Consider the following 13,683-nt stretch of genomic DNA (forward strand, 5'->3'; position numbering starts at 1 on the left):
TGGGTGGTGGGTTGGTGGGGTGTTGTGGTGTGTGGGTGTGGTGGGGGGTGGGGTGTTGGGTGGGTGGGGTGGGTTGTGGGTGGGGGGGTGTGGGGTGGGTGGTGGGGGGTGGGGGTGGGTGGGGTGGGGGGTTGTGGTGGGGGTGGGGGGGGGGGGGTGGGTGGGGGTGGTGGGTTGGGGTGGTGGGTAGATGTGGGGGTGTGTGGGGGGTTGTTGGTGGGTTGGGGGGGGGGGGGGGTGGTGGTTTTTAATGGTTGGGGTAATTATTATTGTTATGGAAATCATTTTTATATAAATTGGAACCTTCCCTATTAAAACTGGTAAAAAAATGTCATTTATTTCTGCAGACAAAGTGGAAAAAAAAGGACGTTAAGGGAAGGTAAGTGAGCTGACGGTGAATGTACTGAAGGGCAGTTAATGTCATGTAAGGTCCGTGGTAGGCCAGTGGTTCCTGGCCTTGAAGGGCCGTGCCGTGGTGCACCGGCAAGGCAGGTGCCCTGTCCTTTGCCTGGTGCCCTTCTTGTACGTATGTTCATTTGCTGGGCCGCCAGTTTCCCGCCGGAGGTGCCCTTCCGCTGCTTCCTCCCTTCCCTGCCCGTCCCGCGGCCCTTCCCGTGCAGTGCCGTCCCTTCCCTTCGCCTTCCTCTGGGTACCTGTGCGCCGGCCCTTGTCCGTCTTGGCCTCGTTCCCTTTCCCTTCCGCGGCCGCTTTGCCTTCCCTTCCCAGTCCGCTGGCTTGCGCGGCTCCCTTGCCCGTTGTGGCCGCTCCCTTCGCGCGGTTTATCCGACGCGGCTTCGTAGGGCTCCGTGAGCGCCCACTCCCCTGTACGCAGACTGATCCGGCCGCGCATAACAAACCCCTTCCACCCGAAACCATCACCTCACCTATATCTTAAGCACAGAGCACACAGGCCCCGAATTTCCGAGACACAGAACGCACCCGGCCACGTAGGACATGCATCTCATACGGCCTAATAAGATCACTGCGAAGCCACTACTTAGCCACGTCAACTCCTGCTTTATTCTGCTATTAAATATCAGACAAACTTTCATTCTGTTCTTTTGAAATAGATAGTGTTTCAAATGTAATCACCATTAAATGAAGTTACCTTGTTGGCTTAGCTTCTACTGTGTTGAAAAGAAAATATCTTTTCTTGGCAGAATTAGTGATTATCTAAGCACAGGCTTAAACTTGCATTTAGGCAGGGCTCATTTTTCCTGTTTTCATTTTTAAACAGTGTTAATTGTAGCTATAATGATTGTAGATATTTACAGATAAGCACAGAAAAAATATGTAATAATAATAGTAATAATATTGGTAGTAGTAATACTAATAATCATAATACTAATAATAACAAATGCAGCAACAACAACAGTTTTATGTTAGAAAAATCAGAGTATCACCAGGATTTCTGTTAGAGAAAGATAAAAGTAGTGGAGAATATGTAGGCCTGAATGCAAAAGAACAACATATTTCAGTGCTTAGCTAACCAGCCCCAAAGAAGTGCACCAAAACTCAAAGATACTAATTCAGATATTTATGAACACTCAGACTTATAGGCAAAAAAGTAATTAGAACACTGTTAGTTTTGGGCCACTTTTATAGATTCACAGGTAGTCAGAATAGATCATTAAATTCTTGAAATATCTTCGAGGACTTCACATATTGCTTGCAGGACAGCAAGGACAGCAAGGACAGCAATGTGTGCTTGACTGCAGCTGATCTTCCAGAAAGGCAGCAAACCATGACCACAGGTCCTGGACAATCTGCCAAGTCACTTAGAATAATCTGGAGGATATCCTACCAAAGGATATGGTAGGATAAACTAGGTTTCTGAAGTGGCCCTTACTCCATCTGGGACTCGTTCTGCATGTGCCAGGGACCCCCCAGGGTGTTTCGGTCCTGGTTTTGTTCCGGTTGGAGATAACCATCTGTTGTATTCTTATTTTGAGTGAGAACTCTTCTAAGGGAATTTTAAATGAGAAAGTAAGATTTCAATAGGGAAAAAAACAGGCTAAAAAGTGCTAGTGAAAGAAGCTTGTAAGGGATGAAGAGGGACCTGAAACTGCTACCTTTTAACAGTGACTACTCTGTACCAGAATATCTAGGATTGAAAAAATGGGAATAAAGCTTTAAGGTCCTACAGGAATGTGAAAGGGATCCTCAGATACAGCAATCAAAAATCTTGGCACCGTTGGTGACAATGTAAGGAATCTAGACCACCTCTTCCAGCAGAACTTTTGCCAACTGTACATACTGAAATTACTAAACATGTCAGCTCTACCCAATGGTTGATGTTTTCTGTAGAAATCTATTTTCTTTTATTAGAAGAAAAAAAAGAAAAAAAAAAAGCCCGAACGATGAGCCTAACACAAGAAAGAGGAACATGGACAGACTTGGGAAGTGGGCACATGTGAACATGTTACACAAAGCCAAGAGCAAAGTCTTTTACCAGGGTTTGGACAATCACAGGCTAGGAGATGAAGGCATTGAGAGCTACCCTGCTGAGAAGGACGTTCAGGGTACTGGTGGATGGAAAGCTGGACATGATTTGGCAATGTACGCACACAGCCCAGAAGGCCATCCATATCCCGTACTTTATCAAAACAAGCACAACTAGCAGGTTGAGGAAGGTGATTCTTCACCTCTACTGCACTCTCCTGAGATCCCAGATGGAGTACTGCATCCAGCTCTGGAGTCCTCAGCACAGGAAACATACAGACCTGCTGAAGTGAGTTCAGAGGACGGACACAAAAATTATCAGAAAGATGGAACATTTCTCCTGTAAGGACAGGCTGAGAGAGTTGGAGTTCAGCCTGGAAAAGAGGAGTCTCCAGGGAGACCATATAGCAGCCTTTTACTGCCTAAAGGGAGCTTGTAGGAAAGATGGGGACAGTCTTTTTAGAAGAGCCTCTTAAACTGAAAGAGGGTATATTTAGACTAGATATAAAAGAAGAAATTTTTTATATTGAAGTTTGAGAAACACTGGAACAGGTTGCCCAGAGAAGTGGTAGATGTCTATTCCTAGGAAGCACTCAAAATCAGGTTGCACAGGACTCTGAGCAACCTAATCTAGTAGAAGGCCTCCTGTCCATGGCAGAGGAGTTGAACTAGATGAGCTTTAAAAGTCCATTAGGACCCAAACTATTCTATGATTGTAAATTTAGAAAACCAATTATCTGACGAGTCAATGGAAGTATGCTAATTCCCAGAAAGCCTGAATGTTAAGCATTTATATTTCATGTATTGCACATAAAAAACCCCAATAAAACCAAAACAAAAGCTATTTCAGATATTTAAATCAAAATGTTATGAAATATGTTTTTTGCCTGAATAGAAATTGTGATGGTTTGAAACTGTCTTTTTAATTTTTCCTTGCAAAGTTCAAACAGAGAAAGTGAAAGAGTGTAAATAAGTCACTATTGGGTGTAAGAAAGCAAAATACTGATTGTTCTAAACACTTCCATTAGATAGATAGAAATGTTTAAGAACTATTACTCAAAACAAAGTGGGGCACTCGGCACTCTGCAATTCTGCAGTGGGGGCAGCTTGCTGGGGTGTCTGGCTGCTGTTTCTTCTCTTTTGGCTGAAGATAACACACTGACATTGGTGAGCTAAGTTAACAACTTTTTCTGCTTTAGCTAACTCTGCTTTCTGCCAGGAGGGTCTGGAGGGAGTCCCCTGGGAGAGAGACCCCTTTGGGAAAGGTCTGCTTTCGGGGGAAGCAAAGGGAGCTTGGTTGTGCTTTTCTGTTGATTGTATATATTTGTAAATGTTGTGAATTTTGTATATTTTTACATATTCATTGCGTTTCATCATAGATTGTAGATTCTGCTTGTAAATACAGCTTTCATTTGCTTCCAGACTGAGCTAGCCTGGTTATTGTCGGGGGGGGGGGGTGGGGGTGGGGTGGGGAATTTCAGCTCACACTGACACAAAATATTATTGTTTATGCACCCTGTCAAGCTAGCTTACTTTTGACTAATGAATGATCTCAACAACTTACAGAACATAGAAAGATTTATCAGAAGACATTTAGTGAATCATAGAATCATAGAATTGTTAGGGTTGGAAGGGACCTCAAGGATCATCTAGTTCCAACCCCCCTGCCTTGGGCAGGGACACCTCACACTACAGCATGTTGCTCACAGCCACATTCAGCCTGGCCTTAAACACCTCCAGGGATGAGGCTTCTACCACCTCTCTTGGCAACCTGTTCCAGTGTCTCACCACCCTCATGGTGAAGAACTTCTTCCTAACATTCAATCTGAATCTACCCATTTCTGGTTTTGCTCCATTCCCCCTAGTCCTATCATTACTTGACACTCTAAGAAGTCCCTCTGAAGCTTTCTTGTAGACCCCCTTTAGATACTGGAAGGCCACAATAAGGTCTCTTTAGAGCCTTCTCTTCTGCAGACTGAATAGTCCCAACTGTCTCAGTCTGTCCTCATAGGAGAGGTGCTCCAGCCCTCTAATCATCCTCGTGGCCCTTCTCTGGACACATCCTTGTAATAGTGGCTCCAGAACTGGAAGCAGTACTCCAGGTGGGGTCTCACCAGATTGGAGTAGAGGGTAGACCTGCTGGCTGTGCTTCTCTTGATGCAGCCCAGGATGTGATTGGCTTTCCGGGCTGCAAGTGCACACTGACAGCTCATGTTGAGCTTCTCATCCCCAAGCACCCCCAAGTCCTTTTCTGCAGGGCTGCTCTCAAGCCAGTCACTGCCCAGCCTGTATCAGTGCTTAGGATTGCCCTGACCCAGACGCAGGACCTTGCATTTGGTCTTGTTGAACCTCATGAGGTTGGCTTGAGCCCAGCTCTCCAGCCTGTCACTGTCCCTCTGGATGCCATCCCTTCCCTCCAGCCTGTCTGCTGCACCATGCAGCTTGGTGTCATCAGCAAACTTGCTGAGGGTGCAAATAATGCATAACTAATCTGAAAATGCAGCAAACTCTTCACATTTCATCAACAGCAAGAACTAAATACATCTAATATTTTTCAATGTATTCGTTACTCTCTAATTATCATCAGATGTGTGTGAAGGACTGAATAGAAATATCTGCATATGGCATGCAAATGAGAATGTTTAAGCTGCTGACCGCAGTGTTACCTGTCATAAAATCCAACTATTTGCAGCAGTTGTAGTGCTTAACAGCTAGAACCACTCATTAGCAGAATTCATGTGATAACTTTAAAAAGGATAAATGATTCAAATATTCATTAAGAAAAAAAGAAAATACTTTAACAACAAAGTAATAGGTCAGATTAAACAGATGAAGCCTGAGGCATGGTGCTGCACACTGAAAATATATCTGAGTACAACACAGAAATCAGAAAGTTTTACGAGCTTTTAAATGGTGTATGCATCTGAAAATGATAAATGAATCACTGCTGAATTAAGTATCATCCTTCTGCTAAACCAGTGCTGCTACTCTTCATACACACATGAAGGATTCTGGTGATAAATGTTTTGCACATGAAGCTAAATTACATTTTATGTTTTTCTGCTAATAGGACTACTACTTTACTGTAACACAAAATGACAGCAGTGGGAGATACTAAGATGTCAAAAGCACATGTGACATTTCAGAAAGATGTAGCATTCATGCCCTATGTCTGTTTGTGAGGAGATGATTGTGATTCTATTCCACAAGTTCAGGTTTTGGTTTTGCTGAAAATAGCTGCCAAATGACAAAGATGCAGTCAGCACTCAATAAACGTAGCACAGCATACCTTATGCAAATGAAGATAAGTTGATGAGACTTTTTCTATGGACCTTCAGGGACTGGGATTACACTGAGATACATTTTTGGTTGGTTTTCATAAAAACCCTTTGTGCTGTTGTGATGAATGGATCCTATAACATATCTGGTCAGACAACCAGGCTGTTGCTGCTGCTACTGAAAGATATGAACCTACTCGATCATGTCAAGACAAGGACCACAAAGATGATCAAGGGGCTGGAGAGTTGGGATTGTTCAGCCTGGAAAAGAGAAGATTCTCAGAAGACTTTATAGTGGCCTTCCACTACTGAAAGGGAGATATAGGAATGATGGAGAGGGACCCTTTATCAGGGAGTATAGTGATAGGATGAGGGCTAACGGTTTCAAACAGAAAGAGGGCAGATTTTTATTAGATACTAGGAAGAAATTATTTCCTGTGAGGGTGGTGAGACACTGGAACAGATTTCCTGGATAAGTTGTGGATAATTTCTACCTGGTGTTCAAAGCTAGGTTGGGTGAGACTTTGAGCAACCTGGTCTAGTGGAAGATCTCCCTGCCCATGATAGGGAGTTGCATCTAGATGACCGTTAAAGTCCCTTCCAACTCAAATCGTTCTATTTCTATGATGATTTGGAGTGCTACAATGTCCATCACCAGTCTAACCTCTCAAGATGGATAACTGTATGTTTGGCCACTCTCTAACCTGCTTCTGAAATACAGTATGTATCAAGTTGGAGATTCAGCTAGCCTACACCCAGACAGCACTAATCAATAGCACCTGAGGATTTAATACAACCCCCCTACTACATTCAGCATCTGCAGAATGTTCAAAAAAAACCCCAAAGCTAACTAACTTGGATAGATTCACAGGAAGCTGCATTTTTCACTGAATAACAACCTTGATATTTTACTGATATTTTTCTACTGCAGGCTGAAACCATTGAAGAAGCATATACACACATGAAACACCCCCCCCCCCCCCCGCCACACACACACAAAAAAATATTTTTTTTTGAGACATCCAGCTGTGAGTTGCATTAGGACATTTTACAGTTATTTATTTTCTAGTTGCAAATTTAAAACGATCTGGTTATCACACTTTTCTCAAAAAATGGATCATGGTCTCTGAGGATTTAGAAAATGTTGTGTTGATGGGTTACTACCCTGTTGGGGCTGTCCCTGTTGCATTGCACTTTCTGCACTAAGGCTTTGATCCATTTTTATCCACAGTGAGCTTTGGTGGCTGGAGTCTTCACTCCATAACTTCATGAGAAGTTTGTGAAGCGCTAAGTTGAGCTGAGGAGATAGAAACAGTGGCAGGAAAAATGTTAGAGGAGGAAGAACTGGGATAGGAGAATAGGAAAGTGCCAGAATGCCTCAGCTTGAAGAGAATAAACCTGGAATTTGGAATCAGAAATAGAAAGGTGTAAAAAAACCCAAAAAGTGATAAAGAGAGAGAGAACTATAGTTTCAAAGCAATAGATGTTTTCTCTATTTGACCACAAATAATGATTACAAATTCAAATTAACAACCCTAAAATTAACCCTCATAATTTTAAATGTCAGACTTAGAGGTCACCTTTTTTTCACTCTGTCGTTTATTGTTGGAATATGAATATTTATTGGAGATGGTGATTTTCTTTTACTCTTGTAAAAGAAATGAAGGTTAAAAATAGGGACTGAGATAACAATCCTAATGTTTTTCGTAGCTGGCATAAAGTTAAAATATATCCTAAAAAAATAGTGCCCAGTGTCTGTAGGTTTTGTGCAATATGGTTTTATTCTGTTATTGACTGACCGTTTGATTACAACTGTTGCCAGAATGACAAAACTTGCTGTAAGACCTTCATTGACACTGAAGACAATGCAAGGGGATATCAAGTTAAATTAAAGAAGGAAACCAGTCTGAAGCATAAATTGGAAAATAAATGATAAATGTAATGGTGTAATGGAGTTTCTTTGGTTTTATTAGTATGTGAATTACTAACAAAGGCAAAACAAAGAAAAGAAGATATGTTGCATCTGAGTGTGTTCTGTGGAGAAGATGGAAATATATACTTCAAAAGTTTGATATGGAAAATTCATTCAGCCTCACTTCAGCTAGATGTAAACTGATAAAGCAGGTGGAAAAAAAGCTTTGAGAACCTTCACCTGCCAAGGCATAAGGTGTTTTCAACTGACTGACAATTGCTATCATGTGCTTGTGACAAAAGGATAATGAAGTTATGCAGTTCCACAATCTACTGTGTGGGATGTGTCTTTGTGTTTGCAAGGTTATTCTTCATGTACAAATTTCCCTTCATGTTGGTCCGACATGTTGGATTTAGTAACCTCACTGACACTGCTGCTTTAGAGTGTCTTGGATAGCATGTAATATGTCAATGAAGAGCATATGGAAGACTCAGTGTCAGAGATGAAGTAATTTCATTGGGTAAACTATCTCTGTTGTTTCTTGCTGCTCTCTCTGCATGTCTTGAGATGCTTCTGTCAATAAGATCAAGGATCATCAGGAAAAATGTGTCTAATGTCTTGTGAAAGAAAACAAAATAGAAAGATATGAGGCAGCATTTCTTCACCACCCAAACACATACCCATACAAAGACAGAAAGAAACACTGAAGGATCCATAAAAGCATCTCTTTTGTCCTACAATACAAACATCTGCAACAGGTGTGCCTTTGGCAATTATTGATCCTGACACATTTTCTTTGCTAAAAACTCTGTTCAAGATTCTTCTGCATGTATTACAATACCTGAAATAATAAGGCACTATAGATTTTAGAACTTCGTAAACTGTGACTAGGCAAGCCTTTGTAACTTATTTGATTAATAGATTTCAGTTATTTTTCTGATATTTTATAAGCTTTCTTATTTTAATATATCTATTTTATGTTGAATCATCACTATTTCACATTGTACTGGAATGAAGGAAGTTTGACTCTTGTTAAGATCTTGCATTAAATGATTGATTTGAGTAAGAATGCTGTATCCTAAAACAGAATTTTGGACAGTTTAGTTACAATTTTTCTTGTGAACAAAGTACAAATGTCTCTAATCATTCTAGCACCTGCATTCAACTTAAAACTTACTAGAACTGAGAAAATGGTGTAATAAATCTTGAGACTCAAGTCTTACTTATGTTTCATTTAGGAGGATTTTTCTGAAGATAGAAAATTGAGGTTGGAATGAATGAAGTAAAAACAGGCAATAAAGGTGAATAACCAAGCTTTTTTCAGGCTTACTTAACACACTAGTTTTCTACTACAGCAGTCGTCTTTATAAAGGATGTCAGCTTTATATAATAAATCAACCATAACAGATGGAAGTATCCATTCTCAGTAGACAGTTCCAACCTGTACCACATCAGAAGTGCCTGCAGCAACAAGTTTAGGAGCATTCAGCGTTCAACATCCCCTCTCCACTAGCCCTCAGCTGGAGCAGAGTTCTTCAGATTGCCCTAATCATATCTCAAGTACTCTTCATGGAATCTAAATACAGTTTCAGGTACAATTTCAGGACCAAGTGTTTAAAACTTTAGTCATGAGACTGTAACTCTTAGGACCTACCAATGTTTTTCATTGGGATTAGCCCTTCTCTGCTGACAGGAAAAGTAGATTTTTCTCATTAGCTGAACATTTGAGAAGATGCCTATTAAACTGAAAAAGCACATCTGGATACAACAGCATCTGCAATTATGTTATACTGTATTGTACAAAAGGTGGGTGAGATGTTGTCTTGGTCCAGAGGTAGAAAGAGACTTGGTTCTTTCTGAACATTCCCGTGCTGTGAAATTAGAGGCACAAACAAGGCCAAAATATCAAAAGTGAGGCTATTTAATAACAGAATGAGGGAGAGAAAGAGGTAAAAGAGAGAGAGAGAGAGAGAGAGCAGGAAAGTAATTATATTACCACCCTCCCCCCCAGCCCCACAGCAATCTGGGTCTGTGGAAGGGTGCTGCTGCATCCTTGTTGGCTTGTGCTGTCCACTCTGGAGGAGATCCCAAAGTCCAAGACCAAGTCCTTCTCTGAGCAGCCTCCAACATGTGGTGTCTTCAGTAAAGATGTCTCTTCTCTTCTCCATGAGTTACAGCAGGCAGAACTTAGGGCACAGAGCGATAGTTCCTGGTCTACTACTTCCAGGGTACATGATGATAACATTTTCTCTCAGTGTTTGTCTTTTTCTCTCCTTGTATTTTCGTCTCCTGAGCAGGCATTGCTGAGGTCTTTCATATGTTTTGTTAGTCACAGGGTTTTTTTATGTATGTGTCCAGGTATTATCCCCAGGGAATTTTCCTGTGTATCCCTTGTGTGCTTACAGGGGTCTGGCGGAGGGGGGCGCTCAGCCTCCTCCTTCACCTTTTACCTGCCCATACACACAATACACATCAGGGGCTTGTCATGACAGGTGGTGAATCCATTGTATAGAGTCGGTACCAGTGACATCTGCCTATTACACATTTCTGTTGCCAGAGAGTCTTTTCACCATCTCCTCCCTGGGCAAGCTGTTGTCAGGGCAAGGAGCGAAGGTGATTTTATCTTTGTTGATTCACATCAAGAGAGACAAGATTTAGTCTCTTACATGTGTATGACCTTTTTTTGTTATGATCATAATTTATTCACCAACGGGAAAATAATTTGACAATATTAATCACTTTAATTAGGAGTGAGCTCATCCTCCAAGCTCTGCTCAATGTGAAAAGTTTTGTTTAAGAGAAGACAAAAAGCTGGGTTTGTTATTACTTTTAGGTAGCTCTTGCCTATAGCTCTGTGCTATAGGCAAAAGCGTGACAGGACACTCGCAAAATTTATGTTAAAGGTTATATAAATGCTTGTGTAAGAAGTATTTTATGTCCCATACGAAGAACACTTTATTTTTTATACACCTATGGCATCGACTTAAATTAGGTCTTCACAAAAGTTCTGCTTCAACACAAAGACCATGCTTAAATAAACTTAAAATTAAAGGCAAAGAAACAACAGAGGTTACCGAACAGCAGATAAAGAAAAACCGGAAGCAACCCAACCCCAACAACTAACGGCAACCCCAAACCAAGAAACCAGTGCTGTAGCTGGTTAACCAAGAAGTTTTAGCATATGACCAAACAGTAAGCTCTGATGAAATAACTGTATCATAATTCTGTCACTTGCTGGAGGTAAACCCAAAGTGAATTATACATTGCAATAATAGATCCTGTTTAAATAAATGACTTAATTTTCACTGTAAATCAGTGTCTTTTTGTTATTATTTCTATTTATTTATTTATTTAGAGTTCAGAAGCATCAAATTATCTATCTGAGCATTTTCCAGCATGACTCCCAGAGCTGAAGAATGATTTATACCAGAACCTCATGTATCAGCAGTGCTGTACTTTTTCTCCAGAATTCTGTCATATCCTGGTTTGCATATCTTGAGCATAAATGTATTTTCCGCAGGAGCAGGATATGTTTGTTTTGATCTCCATCTGAAAAACACTCACAATCCAAATGAAGAAAAACAGACTCAAACTTCTTTCTCCACAGAGTTTGATAAATTATTCTAATATGCAGAAATTATATAGAAGAGGTAGGGATGTTTTCTCTCTATTTGTTCCTATTTCTGCTTAGAAGAATGTTTTGAAAACCCCTATTTGCATATGATAGCTAGATGGAGAGTTTCCTCTTACTGCTTTGGAAGGAATTGTTATAACATGTCTGCCCCTCATGAAAAGAAACAGTTTTTCACTGATTATTACTTTTGTAGTATCTTCCCTTACCCATAGGATGGACTGTCTCTCCAATTTTAAATTTAATGTCTTTATCTCAGTATTTCAGACTCATATGACAATGGTTTGGGGTTGTGTTTGGTTGGTTTTGGTTTGGTTTGGTTTGGTTTTCCGTTGAATTAGACGTCTGTATCAAGGAACCAGAGGAACATAAAGGGGAGTGAACACCAACGTCATTTTCTGATAGGTAGTTATCAGCACATGGGCTCAGGGGTTGGGACTGCTGGGGATCCATTGAGCACAGCACCTCGCTGTGTAAGTATAGATTAGGTTTCTGTTGACCATTGCCTGCTCCTCCTAGACACAGATAAAGTGGGAAAATGTTGGATGGTGAGTAATACCATTGCTCTGGATCTAAGCTAGGTCCATGAGAACCAAGATCAGCTCTTTCACTATAGTAATATATAGTTTTACATGGGCTGGCAGAGGCTTAGCAAAGCTCAGCAGATTTGTTTCAATGCTGCACTGCCTTGAATATACTGCTTTTGAGATTCTGTGGCAATGTAGTCACATGAAAAAGCCATTGTGCCTGATATGATCAATCTTGATAGACTTTGGCTAAAGATCATGTACATAAGGCATAGATCATTTGAAAGTAAAATACATTGTCCACAGAAAGTGGAGAGCTGATCATATCAGATACCATGAACTTTCATTCACTTCAGATGATTTCAAAATATTTCTGTGACTCAGGACACAAGTGGTTTTTTTTCCTTCTTTCTATTCTGGCCATTTTGTTGTCCAGGAATTGCAGTGTCCCAAGATGCAGAACTGGAAAGACTAATGCATTTCAGGTACAGATTTCAAACATCAGGATTCAGTTCTGAACTCTCCCACAGTGTAAGGATGTATAACGATCTCACATCCTTTGTTCTCAATCTCTGCAAAAAAATAAGGCCCAAAAGTTGCACAACATTGTTTTTTAATTTTAGCTGCATATGGATATGCAGCTTTTGGAGATGTTTGGAAAAGGAGAAAAATGGGATTTGACACATTTTTGAAGTGGTGATATTTTTCCCCTCATCTGTGTCAACTGTCCACAACCAAGCTGTTACTGGCTCAATAACCAGTTGCAAATGTTTCTTCTCCATGTTTTCATAACAATGTGCACATTTCATGTCAGTTCTCAGTGTCCTACTTTAAGTCTGAGATCCTCTTCTTAGTTATCTCCCAGAACTAAATAAACTCTTTCAGTTCTGGCTTGGAACTGAAGTTTTCTCTCCTCTAAGTGTAGCTGCCTTATAGCACCTTCACCTGGATTATCCAATGTACTTCCACCAAAAGTAATTTTGTCTTCCTTTCAATGAAAAGCTGCACATCTGTAGAACTGTTTTTCAGAACCTAATGGGAGATGAGATAATGAGGAAATGTGAGGGAAGATTGAAGGAAGAATGTTTTGTTTGGTTTTCTTTTTTTCATTTCTCTCTGTTTTCAGCAAAGTATGGCAACACTTATTTTTTAATGGTTCACAGGCAGTATTATTTGACCATATAAGGTTTTGAAGAATTGAAACATGAGTCAGCTCACAGTAACCAAGTCAACATTGAAACACAATGCCTGCAAATTGCCAAACAGTGCGGTTACTTTGACACAGATCTATGTCCTAACATAGGATGCACCCGGGCCGCAACTCAGCTGGCTATGAACACTTCTCAGTGAAGACTTTCAATAAATAGTTTTTAAATAGTATCTAAGAAATTAAATACCTAGATTATCTAATAATTTGATCTGAAGCCTGAAGAAGTGAACTGCATAATTATTACACTGGATGACAGTTACTCATGGATACAACTACAATTACATTGAAAACAGTTACATTGAAATTAAACACTTTAATCTCTCATTTTTATGTGAAGTACTCAATATTTTGTTCATTAAACCATAATTCTGTGATACTAATTACTCCTCCAATATATTGTTAATCTTAGTTTCAACAATGCAGGCATCTTGTTTATTGACCACAAACAGTGTTTTTTGACCCTGAATGCTACCATTCTATGAACTCTCAGAATTTTCCATGTGTTTTTGCTCTTTAACCACAGGATAAAATATTTTGACACAGGATCTAGTCCAACATGCTTGCCATAAATGGAAAAATATTTCTTGAAGGTATTTTCCTCTTTATTGACATTTCTTGTAAAATTGCAAAGGAGAAAGGATAAAAATAGAATACAAGTACAAATCACTGTTATAATTCAATAT

This window comes from Indicator indicator, chromosome 1, assembly GCF_027791375.1.
Source record: "Indicator indicator isolate 239-I01 chromosome 1, UM_Iind_1.1, whole genome shotgun sequence".
Lineage (NCBI taxonomy): Eukaryota > Metazoa > Chordata > Aves > Piciformes > Indicatoridae > Indicator > Indicator indicator.